The sequence below is a fragment of the Lepidochelys olivacea genome (assembly GCF_965140295.1).
Source record: "Lepidochelys olivacea isolate rLepOli2 genome assembly, chromosome: 4".
NCBI lineage: Eukaryota > Metazoa > Chordata > Testudines > Cheloniidae > Lepidochelys > Lepidochelys olivacea.
The window spans coordinates 136,653,630-136,675,613 of NC_140414.1; the positions used below are offsets into that span (position 1 = coordinate 136,653,630).

At 44.8% G+C, this 21,984-nt stretch overlaps 2 long non-coding RNA genes across 3 annotated transcripts in view; one reads left to right on the forward strand and one right to left on the reverse strand.

Annotated features, from left to right (window-relative positions):
- Window positions 1-21,984, forward strand: part of LOC311519693 — a 386,032-nt gene that overhangs the window by 340,397 nt on the left and 23,651 nt on the right. The window lies entirely within an intron of this gene.
- LOC311519694 lies at window positions 1,645-10,017 on the reverse strand. The gene is made up of 3 exons (XR_014711351.1): window positions 9,955-10,017; window positions 4,715-4,800; window positions 1,645-2,045 (listed from the first exon to the last, which is right to left on the reverse strand). It is a non-coding gene; the product is annotated as an uncharacterized lncRNA (long non-coding RNA).

The window sequence follows — 21,984 nt, forward strand, 5'->3', positions numbered from 1 at the left end:
AAATCCGCCCATGAAAGGGTGTTTTGTGTCATTCCCAGAATGAGGCACTTCCTTCCACAGTGGTCCACACCTGATCTGCATAGTCTGTGACTGGGTGTGTGTATGTTAATGGTTTAATGTACGTCAGGTGGTGTCAGTTTATATGTATGTGATCTGTGCTGCATGAATAAGTGAATATTACCTTTATTTCCTATGCTCTGCATCTTTTGTCTGAAACAATTTTAATTTCGAGCTAATTAAGCTTGCTCTCTGGATTAATGTATTAATTCCCAGACAAAAACTACATTAAGATTGTAGCAGTTCTTTGGGGAAGGGGCATCTTTTGGTTCTGTGTTTGTACAGCACCTAGCACAATGGGGTCCAAGTCCATGTCTGGGGCTTTGTGGGCAGGGCAAACAAAAAAAAAAAGAAGAAGAAGAAGATGGAGTTAAGGCTGAGAGTATTAGTAATTTAGGATAAAATCAGTGACCGGGATATTGTCATGATCCAAACACCAAGGATTATAAACCCAGAAAATTAACAGTTAAGGTTAGACTTAAAAAAAGACATAACACATTTTGTGGTATTTCACGAATGATCCTCTGTTGTTCAGCTGATGCTATGACAAAACTTCCCTGCATAGCTAACCTCTTGGGATAGCAATACAATGCTAGAGTTTTAGGTTGTTAGTGGATGGGAGAAGTTATCATCTTATTTTTCTTTTGGCAGAACATTTGAAAACTAGATTCTTGTGCTACTTGTGTGTACGGGTGTCAAGGTTGTTCCTCCCCCACTCTGAACTCTAGGGTACAGATGTGGGGACCTGCATGAAAAACCTCCTAAGCTTATCTTTACCAGCTTAGGTCAAAACTTCCCCAAGGTACAAAATATTACACCTGTTGTCCTTGGACTGGCCGCTACCACCACCAAACTAATACTGGTTACTGGGGAAGAGCTGTTTGGACACGTCCTTCCCCCCAAAATACTTCCCAAAACCTTGCACCCCACTTCCTGGACAAGGTTTGGTAAAAAGCCTCACCAATTTGCCTAGGTGACTACAGACCCAGACCCTTGGATCTTAAGAACAATGAACAATCCTCCCAACACTTGCACCCCCCCTTTCCTGGGAAATGTTGGATAAAAAGCCTCACCAATTTGCATAGGTGACCACAGACCCAAACCCTTGGATCTGAGAACAATGAAAAAGCATTCAGTTTTTTACAAGAGGACTTTTAATAAAAAATAGAAGTAAATAGAAATAAAGAAATCCCCCCTGTAAAATCAGGATGGTAGATATCTTACAGGGTAATTAGATTCAAAAACATAGAGAACCCCTCTAGGCAAAACCTTAAGTTACAAAAAAGATACACAGACAGAAATAGTTATTCTATTCAGCACAATTCTTTTCTCAGCCATTTAAAGAAATCATAATCTAAAACATACCTAGCTAGATTACTTACTAAAAGTTCTAAGACTCCATTCCTGTTCTGTCCCTGGCAAGAGCAGCCTCCAGACAGACACAGACCCTTTGTTTCTCTCCCTCCTCCCAGCTTTTGAAAGTATCTTGTCTCCTCATTGGTCATTTTGGTCAAGTGCCAGCGAGGTTACCTTTAGCTTCTTAACCCTTTACAGGTGAGAGGAGCTTTCCCCTGGCCAGGAGGGATTTCAAAGGGGTTTACCCTTGCCTTTATATTTATGACAACGGGTGTCTACTAAACTTCATGCTTCATAGAGCAGGGAGGTTTTTGTATTGGTCTGTATCACTGTGAGAGGCCAGCTGTTATACTGCTGGCAGTAATAATCTCCAGCATCATCCGCTTCAACCCTGCTGATGGTGAATGTGAAATCTGTGCCCGACCCACTGCCACTGAATCGGTCTGGGATCCCAGAGGGGCGGGTGGAAGCGCTGTGGATAAGGAGCTTAGGCGCTTGTCCTGATTTCTGTTGGTACCAGGCCATGTAGCTACTAACACTGGAACTGGCTTTGCAGTTGATGGTGACTCTGTCTCCTGGAGATACTGCCAGGGATTCTGGAGTCTGAGTCAGCACAATCTGCCCATTGGAACCTGGCGAGAGAGAATAAAAATTGGCAGGGCTGGGGTTGGGTTAATGGGACAATGACATTAACATTACTCAAAGCTCCACATTGAAAAACTTGTAAACTGAACAGTAGAAATAAACAAAAATATGCATGGAATCAGCATATAACTCTACAAACCATAGGTATTTTTTTTATGATTTGCCATATGTCTTATCAACACTTTTGAAACTTGTCTGTTTCTTACCCTGAAACCAGAAAAGCAGCAGCCAGAGAAGGGGAGTCTTTGAGATCATCTTGCTTCTGTGTGGTTGGAAATTCTCCTCAGTAAAGTATATAGTGGAAATGGAACCATTTATGTGTTCAGCAGCTCAGTGAGGAAACAGCAGCCTTGTGTGAATATGCAAAAAGAGCCCAATTATGTAAATGACCAGAGGTTAGTGCCAGGGAGAAGCTTTGAAATATCTGACTTGATGGTGCTTTGTGGTTTTTGGATGTAATAACTATAACATATTTGCATGATTCAGATGGTAAAGCAGCCAGAGTTAGCTTGACAAGCACAGGGGGTAACGGCTGTTTGATTAATGATGAGTGACGGAGTGAGCGGCAGGTTGAAACACCAGTTAGAAGAGCTAAAATCATTCAGTCATTTACTGTGTGGGGTTTAAATGCAATCAGCCTAGTCTCTTTTAATTAATCCATTTTCGTTATATTGATAGGGCCAGATTTTCAAAGAAGCAGCGGCACCGGCATCTGCATGGTTCTCTGCATCAGCACCAGTGGCCGCATGCATTCTGCAGGCCTGGAACGAAGGCTGCTCTCAAAGGCTTGAAGGGTGCACGCAGGCAGGATGAAAATGAGGTCTGGGAAGAGGAGTCCCAAGGTCCGAGCATGCTCAGATTTTGGGGGTATGCACAGCACAGATATGGGGAAAACTGCTGTCAGTGTGCCAGGCTCCAGCGCTGCCCATTGTGTCTGTGCCACTGTCCCCTCTGCTTCCACGACATGGTGGGCACTAGAGTCTGAGGGGTACAGGGGGTTGTGTGAGTGGAGCAGTGGGGCCTCCAAACCTCCTAACCGCCACTGCGGTTACCCCATTCCCCAGCTGCTGGATCTTCTGGGTGGGTGTGGCCAGCCCGGTTGTCACTGGGAAGCTGACTAAACACCTTCTCCATTGGCTCCTGCTGACTTTTACCAGCCAGACCCAGTCTGAATGTGTTCACACCCCACGCCTTCTGGAAAAAGGGGTCAGCACCCTTCTGTGTGGCCACACTCACTTCCCTGCCCTTCAGACCGCACCCTCCTCTGGTGTAACCGCCCAGTCCCTATCAAAATCCTGTGTGTGCTTATTACCTGCTTGTGCCTAAGGGTTCACATGTGTTTGGGGATTTGCTCCTATACAGACCTTTGTGAATTTGGCCCATAAGATCTTAACATATTCTACAACAGAGCAAACAGGCACCTGATCTTAACACTGCCATTTACAAATCCCTAGATTATATAATTTTCTTAGGTGAATAATGATTCTGAGACCTTTAGGTGGGATTTTATTGATTATCTATTCAAATAAGAGGAGCCCCTGAGACCGTTTTAGAAGTGTATTTATAATGGCAGAGCTGGTTAACGTTTTTCTGAAGGAACAGCTTTCTGTCAGGAAATGTGGAATTAACAAAATCTAAACATTCTGTGGGAACACATGGATTCTGTTCAAAGTTTCAAGGGAAAGTTTTGATAAGGTCAAAACATTTCCTTCCGATATAGTCAAAATGATTGTTTCGATGTTGTTATTTTGACTGTTCTATTGTATTGCCGTGAGTGTTGTGATATGAAGTTCAGTTGACAAAGTTCAAATGAACGTGTCAACCTTGTTGACATGAAAATCTTTGATTTTTCCAAAATGAAATTGTCTCTGGTGCCCTGGGATTCAAGAGTGTGAATAAAGCAGAGAAAACTGTAGTGAGCCTCAAGTCTCTGCGGATATTCTAGAGTCTGTGATTAGCCAAACTTTTTGAGTCCTCCAGTGTTCTCCTTTTTGTTGTGTGCTTACAGATGGAATAAGTCACCTTTTTATTTCATGTTTGACAGAACATTTGAAATGCAGACAGGTATATCTGGAACAAACGGTAACTGCATTGCATGCTGCAGAGAGCAGGGAGGTTTTTGTACTGGTCTCTATCACTGTGAGAGGGGAGCTGTTACATTGCTGGCAGTAATACTCTCCAGCATCATCAGCTTCTATGCTGCTGATTGTGAATGTGAAATCCGTGCCAGACCCACTGCCGCTGAACCGGGCTGGGACCCCCGACTGGAGGTTGGTGGCGTAGTAGATAAGAAGTTTGGGAGCTTGACCAGGTTTTTGTTGGTACCAGTTTAGGCAAGTGGCAACGCTCGTACTGGCTTTGCAGTTGATAGAGACTCTCCCTCCCACTGGCACTGCCAGAGATTCCGGGGACTGAGTCATCACAGTTTGCCCAGAGGAGTCTGGATAAAGAAAGAGCGTGGGTAGGGAATGAACAATGATACAATGCTGGATACGATGAATATTCAAACACTAAAAAACAGGTTGAATTTGCCAGTGTGACTTGACACTAAAACACAACATATAGAATATTAATTCAATGAATCCGGTGGCAACATTTCTTACGTTCTGTCACATGGATCATTACATTTTCAAATTCTTTGTTTTCAATTTCTTACCCTGAATCCAGAGAACCAGCAGCCAGAGAAGGGGAGTGTGTGAGATCATCTTGCCAGACTGTGGTAGGAAAGGTTTGTTCATAAACCTGCAGTGGAAAATGAAATGCTTATCATTTATATGTGCTCAGCCGCTGAGTGAGAAACCCTCATCCCTATGCAAAATACATGTAAATTTACTGCACTTGAGTTGCAGCACAGAGTTGTGAAATGTTCATATTTGGCACGTATCCTGCTGCTGTTTCATTTCAGAATGTCATCGTCATGTATTTCCAAGGTTCAGATGGTAATATGCTCAGACAGCTCTGCAGATCTTGCATGTACATAGCCGATCTGAGACATCTCCCCTGGATGTTCACTTGGACTGGGCGACCAGTATCTGAACATGAGCCTTCATTTCAGCCCTCTCCATCTGAATACTTGCTGGAAGTCACTCATTCCATGCCCTTGGAGGGTGCCTCATCATAGAATCATAGAATATCAGGGTTGGAAGAGAGCTCAGGAGGTCATCTAGTCCAGCCCCCTGCTCAAAGCAGGACCAACCCCAACTAAATCATCCCAGCCAGGGCTTTGTCAAGCCTGACCTTAAAAATACCTAAGGAAGGAGATTCGACCACCTCCCTAGGTAACGCATTCCAATGTTTCACCCCCTCCTAGTGAAAAAGTTTTTCCTAATATCCAACCTAAACCTCCCCCACTGCAACTTGAGACCATTACTCCTTGTTTTGTCATCAGCTCATCCTTCTTAGACAAAGCAGGGAAAATGGCTGGCCTCCCCATCCAAGTGTTCTCCACAACATCACTCGTAAGGAGTGTTGCTTAATCTGAAAGTTCTATCTGTAGAAGAACTAAAGAACCTTGGGCCTCATTTACAGAGGTGCTGATCTCCTGCATCTCCCATAACAGTGCACCGAAGCTGAGGGTGCTCAGCGCCTCAGACAGTCAGGTTCTCTCTGTCCATTTTTGGGCTTCAGTGAGGGAGACTCTTAATTACTGATGTGCAGTGGCTGACTCTAAGGTCAGAGATCTCAACAGTCTCGCCCCTGGCCCCCTAACATGGCAAGGTGGGCCATGGCACAAGGATGGGTTGGCGTGTGGCAATAAGAGACCAGGTTAACCGTGTGTGCTGTGAGCCAGGAATTTGCTCCTCCACTGGGTGCTGTGTCCGCACCGACTATATCCAATTATCTGTTAAACAAACCACCTAATGATAGTATGGTGAGTGGAACTGGAGAAGGAGGGTCGGGTTTGAGGAGGAGCTGTTGGTGGGCTCAGGAAAGCAAGCGGAGGTAAGGTTGCCAGACAAACTCTAGAGCCTCCGCATGTAACACTGGTCACTCAGCATGCTGAACAAAGGTCTCTTTCCTACAGCTCTGCCTGCCTGCTGCATCACTTAGTGCTGACAAACACTAATAACAAGGGATCCTGCTTTGTCGTCAGGCACTTGCACCATTCTCCCCACTTCACCAAATTATCTGTGCTCTCTAAGTGCCTCCAGGTCTCCTGGCTCTCCACTTTAGACAGGTTTTGTAGCAATATGGCACAAAACCATCCACGGATCCAGTGAGAGCAACTCTAGCCGAGGTCCTGCTGAGGCCTTTATGCACCTTAGATTGCTCTATAAATTGCTCTCTTCTGTTAATTCTCTCTGAAGCACCTGACATTGGCCACTATCAGAAGACAGGATACGGGGCTAGATGGACCATTAGTCTGACCCAGTATGGCCATTCCTATGTTCTTAGCAGGACAATATCAAATGAACGCCCCCCCTGTTGATTGACCATATTCTGTGGACAAGTCTATCATTGACCACTAGATGGCAATAGAAAGAGCACTTCAGGAGTGGAGATTTCAGTCAATCCACACAATTGAATCATTCAAAGAACTGCCCAAGCAGGTGTGAGCACATTTCCCTGGGGAGTTGCAATACTGTACGGTCTGCTGCATCTCTTTACTGTGATGCATCTTCCCTTTTTTGTATCCAACTGTACATTTCAATATGCTGTTGATACTGTGAAGCCAATTTTCCACCACAGAAGCTGTCATAGTCCAAACCCCACATGGAAAGGGAATTTAGGCTCCTGTGTGTTGATCTGAGCACCCAGAAGTGCCATACAGGAGTCTTACTGAGGCACCATTCTTTGAAAATGAGGTCTCCCAGTTTGGGCCAGGATGTGTCTGGAACAATCTGGCCCTAGGTCTTGTGCATTCTTTTTGTGTTTGTGTGTGAGGCCGAAGTCAGAGGTGCACCAAGGCGGGCCAAACGTTCTTGTGTTACTGCAACTACAGCAGAGCTGTTGGGTGGAGATGATGGGAATCCTACAGGACTGGCATATGTCAGGAATTGGACAACATCCCTGAGATCTGATGGGCTCAGACAATTCCTTTTCAACAAAAGAAGCTAGAATTATAATTTTCATAATTTCCACTGGTTTCAGAGTAGCAGCCGTGTTACTCTGTATTCGCAAAAAGAAAAGGAGTACTTGTGGCACCTTAGAGACTAACAAATTTATTTGAACATAAGCTTTCATGAGCTACAGCTCACTTCATCGGATGCAACTTATGAGCTTATGCTCAAATAAATTTGTTAGTCTCTAAGGTGCCACAAGTACTCCTTTTCTTTTTGCATAATTTCCACTGTAATTTCATTATTGTACAGACTCCTTATTAAGCAAAGCAAATACTTCTATCATATTTCTGTTTTTAAATATATGAAATGTATCTGTTGGAGCTTGATGAAATTGCTTTCTGCATGTAACAGATGGAATTGAGAAGTACCCAAAACTAAAAGTGTCTTGCCCGTTGTGACTTTTGAACAGATGGTCAGTATGTTACACCCTGCACAGCACGTGGGGAGGGTTTTGTATGGGTGGAACTGGGAAGGGGTGGTTGCATTAACTGCCATGGACACGCTCGTGCCCATTCATGTGCACACATCCTTTGGGGTCTCCATGCTCTAGACCTGCCCTGATACTGTTTTGAAAATCCTGTCCCGGCTCATCTTCTCTTGTGTCCCACAGCTCGTGTGCATTTGAGACTTGATCCAAAGCTCATTGAAGTCAGTGGGATTCTTTCTGCTGACATGAGATCTCTGAAAAATTGGCCCCACAAGGTCTAGTCTTACACTCTACAAACTGAGTGAATGTTCTCCTGATGTTAGCAAATCTATTCAATAAAGGAATCTGTAATTTGAGTATTTTAGCAATGTTTATGAGAAACCTTCACAAAGAGATTTGTATCGTGTCTGTTGCTAGTGCAAGAGGACTGTTGCCCCCTTACTAACATTCAGTGGGGGTGTTTTGGTTGGCTAGCTCCCAGTACTAAAATGGGAAGGGTCTATGGGAAACCAGGACACTGAGACTGATAGTCCCCAGGAACAATGGGGAGAGGCCAATGCTCCAGGTCAGCCTGAATGACAGGGCGGGCAGGCTAATCAGAGAGGCAGGAGGCCGGGGAGGTCTCGTCCTCCGTGTGAGCTGGATTTGCCTGGGTCAGACAGCTTGGGGCCGAGCTAAGGAGAAAGCAGGGACCCAAGCTAAGCTGGGGAGCAGAGCTGGGCCAGAGCCAGAGGGACCAGAAAAGCAGGCCAAGAAGCAGGTCAGTGCTGGGAGCCGAGTCACAGAAGCAGCCTGCGGAGCAGTCCTGTCCTGGGAGCAGAGCTGCAGCACCCAGAGCCAGAGGGGCCAGAGAAGCAGCCCAGGGAGCTGGAGGCAGAGCAGTAGCAGCAGTGCAGAGACAGAGCGGTGGAGCTGGGGCTGGAGCAGTCCGGAGCCGGGTGCGGTGAGCAGCTGGGGAGAGCGAGGGGGACCCTGGGCAGCAGGCCCAGCACAGGGAGACGCCTCAGCCAAGGGGCTCTGCAGGCCAGGCGTGGATCATAACCCCGACAGGGCGGGGGCGACCCTGGGAAGAAGGGCCCTACCACTTAGAGCCTGAGAGCGTGTGGCCACCACCAGAGCGAGGGTCCGACCCACAGCATCCCTGCAGCACAGCCAGGGCCTGAGAAGAAGGCCGGGGACTTACAAGGAGCAGACTGTGAACTGCCCTGACATTCCAGAGACCCTGTTTGTGATGTTCCCTGCCACAGAGCGGGGTGATGTGTTTCCTTTAACCTTTCTCATTTCCCCTTATTCTTTTTAAAATTAATTGTTGATTAAATAACTTGCATTTGCTTTAACTTGTATGTAATGGTCAGTGGGTCAGAGAAGTGCCCAGTGCAGAGAGAGTACCCCCGAGTGCGGACACCCTAGCCCCTGTCCTAGGTGACCACAGCAGGGTTGGGGGTCGAGCCCCCCAGGAATCCTGGGCCCAGTCTTGTTGGGGTTACGAGGACTCTGCCTGACAGGAGAGTGGAAGGGGAGTCCTCAAGGGCAGGGAGGCCACTGGGTAAAGGCAGTGGGAGCGAGGACTCAGATCCTTTCGCTAGCCCACTTCACCAGGGTAGTACAGAAACCAGGAAAGTTCCCCACAATAGCGGAACTATTCCCCCGCTTACACTAGGAAAGGAATGCTGCAGGCAATTTTTGAAATGCATTCCTATTGGAATGAAATGAATGTATTGTAAGACAGTATCATTTTCAATTGGGAGATAGGAGGCAAAGCAGCTGTTAATGATTTGCACTGAAAGAGAAATCAGAGTCTCTGATGCATTGGGATTCATGGGTGGGATAAAGCTAGAGAGATTTTCAGGACTCCTAATACAAATATCTATGTAATCAGCTAGACACTTTGTGTAGTAATTCAGTGTTACGGGTTTTTTTTACCATCTGTTAGACTGGGGTAAGTTACTACTCTCCTCTTTCAAGCTGGACAGAACGTTTTAAAATTAAACTTTTGTACAAGGAAGAAAAGGCAACCAGAGCAGGGGTGCAGAGAGGAAGCCCCATTAATAAGAAGCTTAGTAGCTTGTCCAGGTTTCTGTTGGTACTGGTGTTTGCAAGAGTCAGTGTCTGTCCTGGCTTTGCAGTTGATAGTGACTCGATCTCCTGCTGATGCTCACAGAGCTTCTGGAGTTTGAGTCTTCACAATCTGCCCAGAGAAGTCTAGGCATAGGAAAAACAATGGGTAGGGAATCGAACAGTGATACGATATTGTGTATGATAACTATACCAAGCTTTACATTGAAACCCTTTTAAGTTGCTAATATAAGTTGTTAAAATGCAACAAAAATATGAAGTTAATTATTCAGCATTCAAAATATTATTCTATTAAGTATATACCATTCAAACTCTTGTTTTATTTCTTACCCTGAATCCAGAAAGCCAGCAGCCAAAGGAGGGAAGTGTGTGAGATCATCTTGACAGCTTGAGATTGAAAAGATTTGTCAATTATTCTCTAGGAAAAACATTTATAAGTACTCAGCAGCTCAGCAAGGCAATGTCCCCCATGTGGGACTATCCAAAATACATATAAATGTCCTGCACTTTAGTTCCAGGGCAGAGATCCGGGATGTTAATATTTAGCCTGTTCGTTTCATGCTGCTAGTGTCTGTTAGAATTAAGGTTATGCACTTGTAGGATGTAGATGCTAATATAGACATCTCACTGGATTTTATATGTGTATTTACTGATCTGACATGTCTCCACTCACATCTCCAGAACCAGGAGGTTGTTGTATTGGTCTGTATCACTGTGAGAGGTGAGCGCTCAGCCTGCAGACAATAGTAATCTGCTGCATCATCAGCTTCAACGCTGCTGACTGTGAGAGTGTAATTGGTGCCAGACCCACCACCACTGAACTGGGCTGGGACCTCAGAGGCAGGGAAGGAGCCATAATATATAAGGAGCTCAGGAGCTTGTTCTGATTTCTTTTGGTACCAAGAGATAGTCGTTGCCACGTCTAGAACTGGCTGTACATCTGATGGTGACATTTTGTCCTGGAGACACTGAGAGGGATTCTGGAGACTGAGTCATAGTGATGGGCCCAAAGGAGTCTGGATTAATTATAAAATATAAATAAATCCAGATAAAAGGTCATTGATAGTCAGCAATATTGTGTGTTAATAAATGATTGACAGTTGCATCTTTAGATCATGGCATTAAGTGCATCATATAATACAACATGTTCACAGTCATTATATTCTAGCCATAATCTGATGAATGGGTTATTTGATAGCCAATATAGCTACAGTGATTCACATTTTTTAAAATGTCAGTGGATCTTTGTGCTTTTAAGCCAGTGCCGTCCGGTTCTGATTTTTACCTGGACTCCAAAGCACTAGTAACCAGAGGAGCTGAGCCTGGGAGAACATCTTGATACATCTGAGCTGGCAGGTGCTGTTCAATAAACCGTGGAGAGTGGAACAAAATTTTTCTAGCTCCCAGAGCAACAGGGCAGCGTCACTGGGGAGTTCACATGCAAAGCAGCCCATGTGTGCGGGATCCTGGCCTCCTGCTCTGACTAGACATAGAGCTGGTGAGGATCTAAGAAAATCATGGGGCAGGATTTTTTGTGGAAACTGGAACTTTTAGCAGATACTGCAGCTTTTAATTGTTGCCACAAATTTTACTTGGGTTGTGATCCTGTGTGCCAGGTCTGAACACCACTCACTGAGGGGGGGCAGCCAGGCCAAATCTATCTGACTGAGTGGCATTACGACCTGGCGCCCGGGGTCACAACACCATACAAATTTGGCCCAGCCACCATACGTGGGTGGCGGCTAGAGGGGGCTCAGCTCCTCCAAATGTGAGCCACCCCACTGCCTGCAAGTACCGCCCAGCTCGGCTGGCCAAGCACCATGCTGGCAGTGCCAGGACCAGCTTGGTGCTGAGTGGCCTGGCTGCCCAACAGCAGGGCAAGCCGGGAGAATCCCTGGAGCCTGGCAGCGGTGGCATGGCAAGTCCGTGGTGCCCAGCATGGTGCCTCAGGCAAAGTTCATCTATCCCAAGTGTGACCAGCTCCAGTGAGCCCGCCCTGTCCATGGGTAGGTGGCGGAGGGTCCATCCCTGGTGCCTGCACATGGAGCTGGAGCCAGGGACGGAGGGAGGGAGCGAGTGCGACAGAGGCAGAAGAGGTGAGGGCGAAGTGACTGTGGAGGAGGGAGCCAGACACAGCCAGACTCAGCTGTGGCCCCCAGCAATGTCACAGAGCTGGCAACCTCCTCCTGCCCCTTCCACAGTGCTCCGACCCCTCCCTACACCCCCAAATAACTTCCCAGAACCGTCTACCACCCTGCCATAGCCCTCCCCTGAAAACTGCAACAGCTCCCACCACCCTGCTATAGACCCCCCCCAAATAACCCCCACCGTAGTCCGCCAGCCCCTCGTTCCCTTTGAACCCCCAAATAACCACCTCCCAACCTTCGAGAGCCAAGCAGGACACACACTGTCTGTTCTATGCCCTTGCCCTGCTTTGGCAGGCAGGCCCGTGCCTTGGAAGAAGATGTGGAGCTTATGTGTCGGTGACCAAACTGTGGCTGCAACTTTACCAAACTGTGGCTGCAACTTTTGAACCAAAAACAGCACAACTTTTTTACAGCCTTACTGATCAGTGTTTGTAAAGAGCTTTGAGATCCTCAGGTGGCTGGTGCTAAATTAGTGCAGAGGGTGTGCATTGGCCTAACCCCTGCACGTCCACCGGGGGAGGTGAGCAATGCTGGCTGCCCCTCACATTATACAGTAAGATGGGCAAAGTCGTGTAATCGTTGACATTTTTCTTAATGTCCCAGCTCTGGGAATCATGTGATTAGGTGAGAATCTCCACTGTCCTTCAAAAAAGGAAGAGCCAGTTTCTAGCTCACATGGTTGTGCAGAAAAGTTTGAAAATGTGAAATTCCGAAGGCAAAGAAAACGTCCATATATATGCTTTTGAAAAAAAAAAACCTCATGATTTGTTGAGCTCAAACTCATGATTTGTGAATGGCCGGGGTTGGCAATTCAGGGATCAGGGCTACAAAATGTTGCTCACGGTTTGCACAGCTCAAATGCAGTTTGGGGTTTTGTCCAGCTGGGTGGGACAGGGACAGGCTCTGGGAGAGTGTTTTGCTGATCATCCGCGCACACGTATGGAACGATTTGCATGTGCCCATTAGAAGCAGTTTTATTGTGTGGCTGTGCTCTGTAGGGAGCTGGACTTTAGTGGTCTGGGACAGGATAGTGAAACTTATGCATGACACGGTGATTAGAGGTCTGACATACTGTCCTGCTGTTACATGCTCCTGCACTTGCTGCATTTGGTGAATCTGATGTAGGTGGATTGATTGACAGTGATGGGTAATTGTGAGAGTTACTGATAACTTTGCCCTGTGGTTAGGTATGAGACACACAGGAACAGGTTTATGTCACAGGGAGCAGGGTGATTCGATATAACTGCAGCAATCGGTAACTGCCTTGCATGCTGCAGAGAGTGGGGAGCTTTTTGTATTGGTCTGTTTCACTGTGAGAGGCACATCATTACCCTTCTGGCAGTAATAATCTCCAGCATCATCTGCTTCTACGCTGCCGATTGTGAATGTGAAATCAGTGCCGGACCCACTGCCGCTGAACCGGGATGGGACCCCCGACTGGAGGGTGCTAGCGTAGCTGATAAGAAGTTTGGGCGCTTGTCCAGGTTTCTGTTGGTACCAGTTTAAGTAACTGCCAGTGTTTGCACTGGCTTTGCCGTTGATAGAGACTCTCCCTCCCACAGGCACTGCCAGAGATTCCGGGGACTGAGTCATCACAGTTTGCCCAGAGGAGTCTGGATGGAGAGAGAGGGTGGGAAGGGAATGAACAATGATACAATGCTGGATTTGACACATGCTCAGACACTGAAACACAATCTGAATTTTCCACTTTGAATTTCTACTAAATACAACACATAGAATATTAATCAAATGGATCAGAGTGGCAACATTTCTTACATCCATCACACTTAAAATTACACTTTCAAATTCTTTGTTTTTAATTTCCTACCTTGAATCCAGAGAACCAGCAGCCAGAGAAGTGCTGTGTGCGCGATCATCTTGCCTGACTGTAGCTGGAAAGGTTTGTTCATAAACCATGCAGTGGAAAATTTAATAGTTATATGTGCTGAGTGAGAAAAAACTATATGCAAAATGCATGTAAATTTACTGCCCTTCAGTTTCAACAAAGAGTTATGAAATGTCAGTATTTGGCTTATTTCCTTCCGCTGTTGTATGTTACAAAGATGTCACATATTTACAGGACTGAGATGGTAACATACTAAGACCTCTCTGCAGATCTGGTTTCATGCCTTTAGAGCGCACCTCACCATTCTTAGGCAAAGCAATGATCCAAAATGGTTGGCCTCCTCATCAAAGTATTCCTCATACTATCACAAAGTGGTGTCTGTTAGCTTGGAAGCTCTAGCCATAGAAGAGTTAAAGAACCCTGGGTCTCATTTTCAGCCCCTGCATCTCCCATAACAGTGAATGGAAACTGGGTGCTCAGCACCTTGGACAATCAGGCTCTCACTGCCCATTTGGGGCTTTTGTGAGCTGTGGGGAGATTCTTCATCTTCTTTACTAATGTGGAATGGCTGACTCTGAGACAGTGTGGGATCAGAGGTCACAGTAATGTCCTCTGTGGCCACCGGACATGGGCTGTCCTTTGGCTGGCCATGGCACAAGGATGGGTTGGAGTAAGAGACGGGATTGACAGTGTGTGCCGGGAGCCAGGTGTTACGCCTTTGCTGGGTGCTGCCTTCCTCACCTACTACATCAAAGTATCTGTTAAACAAACCTCCTGACATTAGTATGGTGAGTGGAACTGGAGCTGAAGGGTAAGGTTTGAGGAGGAACTGTTGCTGGACTCAGGAAAACAGGCAGAGGCAAGGCTGCCAGACAGAGCCTCTGCTTGTAACACTGGCCTCTCAGCGTATTGAACAAAGGGCTGTTCCCTACAATTCTGCCTGCCTGCTGCATCACTTATTGCTGATGAACCCTAATAGCCTGGAATCTACTTTGTGGACAGGCATTTGCACTGTCCTGTCTTAAACCGTAAAGCAACCTTAAACCGTTAAGCACCTATTGCCTTCAGACGGTTTACTCACTCCTGAAACTGCTTTGCTGGGCAAAGACAGATCTGTTTTTCTGAGAATATTTTTGGTTCATTTGGGGTGTGTGTGTGTGTGTGTATCTGTCTGCAGCTCTTTTGAGTAGTTCCAAGTATAATGACATCTGGACAGTGCACCAACTCATGCTCTACGCTGTGAGGGAGGCAACTCTCACTAATTGTTTAAAGGGAAGGTGTGTGCACATGATACAAGAGGAATAATGTCTAGTAAATTAGGCTTCAAAGTTTTCACTGATAATTGTGGGAGTTGTTTGTTGTCGGTTACATAGTTAGAAATGATCATGAATCACTTAGGTATTATTGGCCAGGTGGGCGGGAAAGATATCCCCAACGGCTGGCCATTATGGGACCACTATTGACCCAAGATTTTCACCATTGAATTTAATTAGTCAAAGGACAGCCCAAGCAGGTGTTAGTCCATTCCCCTGAGGAATACAGTACTCACTGTATAGTCGGCTGCATCTCTTTATTGTGATACGTGTCTCCTTTTAATTCTGCAGTTCTACATTTCAGGATGCAATAGCTCTTTCTCCTGCACAGATGAGCTTGAGAGTTCCCATGTGCTAGAGAAGTGGATTTGTTGGTCAGATGGCTCAACAGGACAGGTGTGCCTCAGACACTGTGCCACGTTCCTGAGATCTGATTGGCTGAGGCAATTACTTTTAAGCAAAAGAGGGTAAAATTGTAATTTCCAACATAATTTAGCTCTGCTACAGGCTGATTGTTAAACAAAATGGTTACTTACATCATCATAATTTTTAATGTTTTATATAAGAAATCTATATATAATCAAAAACTAATCAAACCTGACATTTTAATGGGAGTATCATAGATCTGGGGGAAGACACAAAAACAGCAGAAATTGGTTGTGTGACGTTACGCCCCGTATTCTTTATGGAAATATGCTTATGATATGGATATGGCATAACTGAGATATATTTTATGGAAGATGGGTCTTGGAAGGTATCATTGGACAGGTTATAATTTACTGAATGTGATTATCCAATTTGTATGCATGTATCTTTTCTGTATCTTAAGTTAGGAATATTGAGTATGTAACAATTACAACTGTGTGTGTATTTGTGAGACACCCACCAGACAACAGGCCATCTGCCTTTTTGGGCCATTAGGAAGAAACAATAAGACTTTGAAGATACTAATCTCTCTCCTTCCTGAGAGGCATCCTGGGACATAGCTGTGACACTATTAGGTCAGGTGGTTCTGTCACCTGGTACTAAACCCCATCTTGGACTTCTAGTGATTTTCCACTAAAAGGAGGGAAAGGTCAAGACTGGGAAACAAAAGATTCCCACCTTACGTAAATTCTCTTTAAGGCTGGGGAGTAAGGTAAACAGGACTCTCCCTTCACTGCCATCCCACCCAAGAAGAAAGACTGCTAAAAGTACCCGAAGAGACAAAGGAACTAAGCTGAGGGAAAGAGAAGGGCTGAATGCAGACTGAGACCGAGGAGTCTAGTCTGTAAAGAGAAATAACTGGAACTCTCAGCTACAGAAACTCTTCATTCTGCCTAAGTCAACATTTGGGGTGAGAAATTACATTTTGTAACCTTTTTCTTTAGTAAATCAAGCTTAGTTTGTGAGTTTTGTTTAATTTGCTTAGTAATCTGCTTTGTTCTGTTTGCTGTCCCTTATAATCACTTAAAATTTTCCTTTTATAGTTAATAAACTTGTTTTTAGTTTATTCCAAAACCCAGTTTGTGCAATTCATGTGGGGGAGGGGGAGGGGTGAGGAGAGCTGTGCACATCTTTTTCCACATTGAGGGAGAGGGCGAATTTTTATGAACTTGTGCTGTGCAGATCTTTCTATACAGTGCAAGACAATATTATTTTGCATTTACTCCCCAAAGGAGGTGTGCATGTGAGTTCTGGGCAATTTCCTACTTGAATCTTTCCATAGAGAGCTGCTTGATTCTACGGCTGGTGCGTCCCTGCCTGTGTGTGTGCGCTGCCAGAGGCCGGAGACCCTGATTCAGCAAAACAAAGACAGGCAGCCCAGGCTAGTGGAGCAGGCAGGCTCAGTGAAACCCCAGTACATCTGGTGGCATCCTGGATGGGGAGTCCGACCCATCACAGGTTGCGGAGGGCGGGGGGGAAAAGAAAGGGAAAAAAACTTTTATCATTTTTTTTTATTTTACTTCACGTGTGTCCAGAGTTGAATTGGGAGAGCTAAATGTGCCTTCCACATAATGAGTGTAGATCAAGTGACCAGCACAAAAGACCTGGCACATCCTACGGAGGTTTTTGTTATGGTCTGTATCACTGTGAGAGGCCAGCTGTTATACTGCTGGCAGTAATAATCTCCAGCATCATCGACTTCAACACTGCTGATGGTGAATGTGAAAGCAGTGCCAGATCCACTGCCACTGAACCGGGCTGGAACCCCCGTACCACGGGAAGAGGCTTCATAAATAAGGAGTTTAGGAGCTTTCCCAGATTTCTGTTGGTACCAGGCTATGTCATTAGTAATACCCGAACTGGCTTTGCAACTGATACTAACGCTTTCTCCTCCGCTGGCTGATAGGGACTCTGGTGACTGAGTCATCACAATATCACCGCTGGAGTCTAAAAAGAAAATCTGTGTCTGTCACAATATTTTTAAAAGTACGTTTCACTTGATTAAATTTACTAGGTATTAAACATACTAGGAATTCTGTGTCACTCCAGATAAACCCCAAACCATTTTCAAATGTCATATTTTTATTCTTTCTTACCCTGAATCCATAAAAACATCATCATGAAGAAAAGCAGGTTGTGGGAAATCATCTTGACTCTTCTGGGTGACTAGAAGCTGAGAGCCCAGCAGTGAAATCTAAAATGCAACCTGGTAGATTTATAATCGCTGCTCAGAGCAGTGAGGAAATGGCACTCGGGTGTGAAAATGCAAAGAGGATGAGCTATGTAAATTGTCTCTAGAGATGTTAATTATCTTAGATCATCCCCTCCCACGGGCTGTTAGATAAATAGTAGGAGATAAGATTCCTACTGGACTTTTCCATTTTATCTCTTGAGTGTCCAGTTTGAATTGACATTAGTGGTGGGATTTAGGATAAACTGATTTAGGATAAATGCTGTGACTCTAGTATATCAACTGTAGTATAATCCAGCTGGGAATATTGTTGGTCCATTTGTTGAGAGAGAGAGAGAGAGAGTGTGTGTAGGTAGGTGTAGCTGTATTGAGTGGTTCCAAATATCACATCAATACCATGCATGCAGCGATACAGGGGGTAGACTCTAGTTCTCTACTTTGAAGCAGTCAACCCTTGTTTCAAGTGAAAGATGCACATGTAACACAAGGGGGGAAATATCTAGTCAATAAATGATCAAAGATTTTGCTGATAATTGGGTGAATTATTTTTTGTTAGTTACACAGTTAAAAACAAGTCACACTGAGGCTGTAATTGACCAGGAGTAGGTGGGACAGGTATCCCCAATGGGCTCATTATTGACCAGCAGCTTTCACCAAGAGAAGAGATTAAAAAAAACTTTGGAGTAGGTTCATTCAGCTTGGACAGGGATACAAAGAATTTGCTTTTTCTGTCTCTGAATGTTGACTCCCTCACAGCATCAGTGCCATGGGCATTGCTGCACAAGGGGGACCAAAGTATAACCATAATAGTGTTCTTAGGAAAAAGGAAATCAGACTGTCCCAACCCCAAGTGCTTCAGGAACAGTTTCTTGTCTCACCAGAGACCTTTAGTGTGGCATTAGCTCAGCAAAGTCCAAAGCTGACTGCAAAGAATTACATAGGGGTCTCACAAACCTGGGTGACTGGGCAACAAAACGGCAGATGACAGTCAGTGCTGATAAATGCAAAGTAATGCATAATGGAAAACATAATCCCAATTGTATATACAAAATGATGGGGTCTAAATTAGCTGTTACCACTCAAGAAAGAGATCTTGGAGTCATTGTGGATGTTTTTTTGTGATAGTTCACTGTGAAGCAGCAGGCAAAAAAGCTAACTCGATGTTAGGAACCATTAGGAAAGGGATAGATAATAAGACAGAAAATATCATAATGCCACTATATATATCCATGGTACGCCCACACCTTGAATACCATGTCCAGGTCCCATGTCAAAAAAGATATATTAAAACTGGGAAAAGTACAGAGAAGGGCAACACAAATGATTAGGGTTATGGAACAGTTTCCATATGAGGAGAGATTAAATAGATTTGGATGGTTCATCTTAGAAGAGAGATGACTAAGGGGGGATAAAATAGAGATCTATAAAATCATGACTGGTGTGAAGAAAATGAATATGGAAGTGTTATTTACCCCTTCACATAACACAAGAACCAGTGGTCAGCCAAAGACAGATAGGCAGCAGGTTTAAAACAAACATAAGGAAGTACTTCTCCACACAACACACAGTCTGTAGAATGTATTGCCAGGGGACGTTGTAAGGTCAAAAGTATAACTGGGTTCAAAAAAGAATAAGATAAGTTCATGGAGGATATGTGCATCAATGGCTATTAGTCAATCTGGTCAAGGATGCAACCCCATTCTCTGGGTGTCCCTAAAGCTCTGTCTGACTGCCAGAAGCTGGGACTGGACAACAGGGGATGGATCACTCTATAAATTGCCCTGTTCTGTTCATTCTCTCTGAAGCATCTGGCACTGGCCACTGTCAGAAGACAGGATACTGGGCTAGATGGACCATTGGTCTAACCCAATGAGGCCATTCTTATGTTTTTGGCTGGATTATATTAAACAAACATCATCCTGTTGTTTGACTGAAATGTCCATTCCTGAAGTGCTCTGTCTTTCTATTGCCATCTCGTGCTCAGTGACAGAATGGTCCACACAACGTAATCAATCAAAGTAGTGTGCCCAAGCTGGTGTGAGCACATTTCCCTGGGGAGTGCAGTATTGTATGGTCTGCTGCATCTCTTCCCTGTGATGCGTGTCTCCCCTTTTATGTCTCCAGCAGTACATTTCAATAGACAGTTGATACTGTGGAGCCAGTTTTCCACCAGAGAGCTGTCTTAGTCCAAACCCCACATGTTGATGCTCAGTTTGGGATTTATGCTCATGGAAGGGGAATTTATGCTCCTGTGTGTTGATCTGAGCACTAAGATGTGCAAGTTGGGCATCCCACTGAGACCCCATTGTTTGAAAATGAGGTCTCCTAATTTGGGCACTGACGTCTCTGGAACAATTTAGCCCTCGGCCTTGCACATTGTTTGTGTGTAAAGCCCAAACCAGAGATGCATCCAGGTGGGCCAAGCATTCTTGTGTTACATCAGCTACAACAGAGCTGTCTGGGTGGGGTTGATGGGAGCCTTACAGGACTGGCTGTGATGGAATACACCCGTATATTCACACGCCACATACTATTGTAATAACCTTTGTACAAAGTATGCCTTGTAAAGTATCATTTGAAAACTCATAATTTGCTGGTCAGTATTGTCCTTGTAAAATATGTGGCAACATTGTATGTGAAATTATAAGATTCCCCTGTATGATGTTATTAACACGTTTCAAACCCCACAGTCCTGCCCTCCCCCTCAGTTGTCTCATACCTTACACTTAGAGTGTAAGTTGTTCAGGGCAAGCACCATATATTTGTTCTGTTTTTATACAGCACTTAGCACAATGAGTCTCTGATCCATGTCTACGTCTTTAGGGGCTACCATAAAGCAAATAGTAATGCATGGGTTATACGTGAAAGATCTGAGCCTGTGTGGATGGTCACAAAAGAAGATACAGAGATTGATGATGTGTACAAAAGTTTGAAGATACAAAGCAACAGGTTGGTTTGGCCGAATGTGTGTTGGCATCTGTAAAGAGGGACAAACTGGTACAATCAGATGGCATGAAAGGTACTGTCTAAGATTTCTCAGCATGGCTCCTACAAATACCTTGGAATGGCGGAACTGTCAGATTTACAACATAAGGAAATCAAAGAAGTGAGGAAAGAATATTACAGATGAATATGAACTACTTTACAGACAAAACTCAACTTGAAGAATGTGATCTGAGTTAAGCACCTGGCAATGCATACAATAATGAATATCAATCCAGACATGGACAGGATGCACATCCAATGATATGATGGAGGAAAAGGCCTGTTATCTGTGGAGGAAGCAAGTGACAATGACCTCAAAATATATGAGGAGTCAGAGTGAAATTCATCTGGTTGCAATAACAAGCAATGACCAAGTGTGCACTCCAGCCCAAGAAAGCATAAAAGAAAGGAGAAAGCAAATCACCAAAGAAAGACTTGAAAGATTTGTACAGAAATCAGTTCATAGACAGTGGTGGAGGGAGAGCAAACCCATTAGTGACTTAACATTAACAAACTCACAGCTTGTGGAAGGACCTCAAAAGAGAGACAACCTCATTATGAGTGCGCAAGAACAGTCCTTCCGGCCTACAGAAGAAAATTGACTGACAGAACTGCTCTCTGAACTGCAGAATGTGCTCTGGGGAGGAAAAGACAGCAGATCATATCTTGAGCACCTGCGGGAGCCTGGCTGGGAGAAGCTATATGAACAGGCATACTGAGGTTACCAAGTGTCTGCATTGGAGCTTCTGGGGCAAGTATGGATTTAAATCAACCATGTGGTACTATGACCACCAAATTGAAGGTGCTCTAAAGAATGAAAAGGCTACAATTTTATGGGATCTGGCAATTGACATAGACTGAATGGTGCAGGCAAACAGGCTGGATAGAGCTGTTTGTAGAAAAGGAGACAAATAAGACCTTGCTAATTGATGTTGCCCTACCAACAGATGGAAACATAAAAAAGAAAGAAGAAAGGAAGGCAGCAAAATATAGAGAGCTCTGCTGTGAAGTAGAACAATTATGGAAAACTGGAACAAAGATGATCCCAGTGATTACTGGGCATATGAATGAGCAGTTTAAGAATAAATTAGGAGTGCTAGACATCACAATCAGTGGCCTCCAGGAGACAGCCCTCTTAGGCACTGTGAGAATTTTAAGGAAAGTGCATTTGAGCACCTAAAATGAAGGAATTCTGTGGCGGGTTTAACAAAACTCCTGACAAGCCAAACCTACAGAGTCTGTTTATGATCAGGGTGATGTTGGCAGATCAGGTGCCAATTTATGCCAAGGCCCCTAGGTGTCAAGTGAACACTGACAAGTGCATAGCTGGAACCTGTCTGGCTCACCTGTGTGTTAGGATTGTTAAAATAGGTATTTGAATTATTAGAATGTGTTTAGTGTTTAGACTTACGCTGCATGCATTAATCTCACTTACGATAGCTGTATCCCATG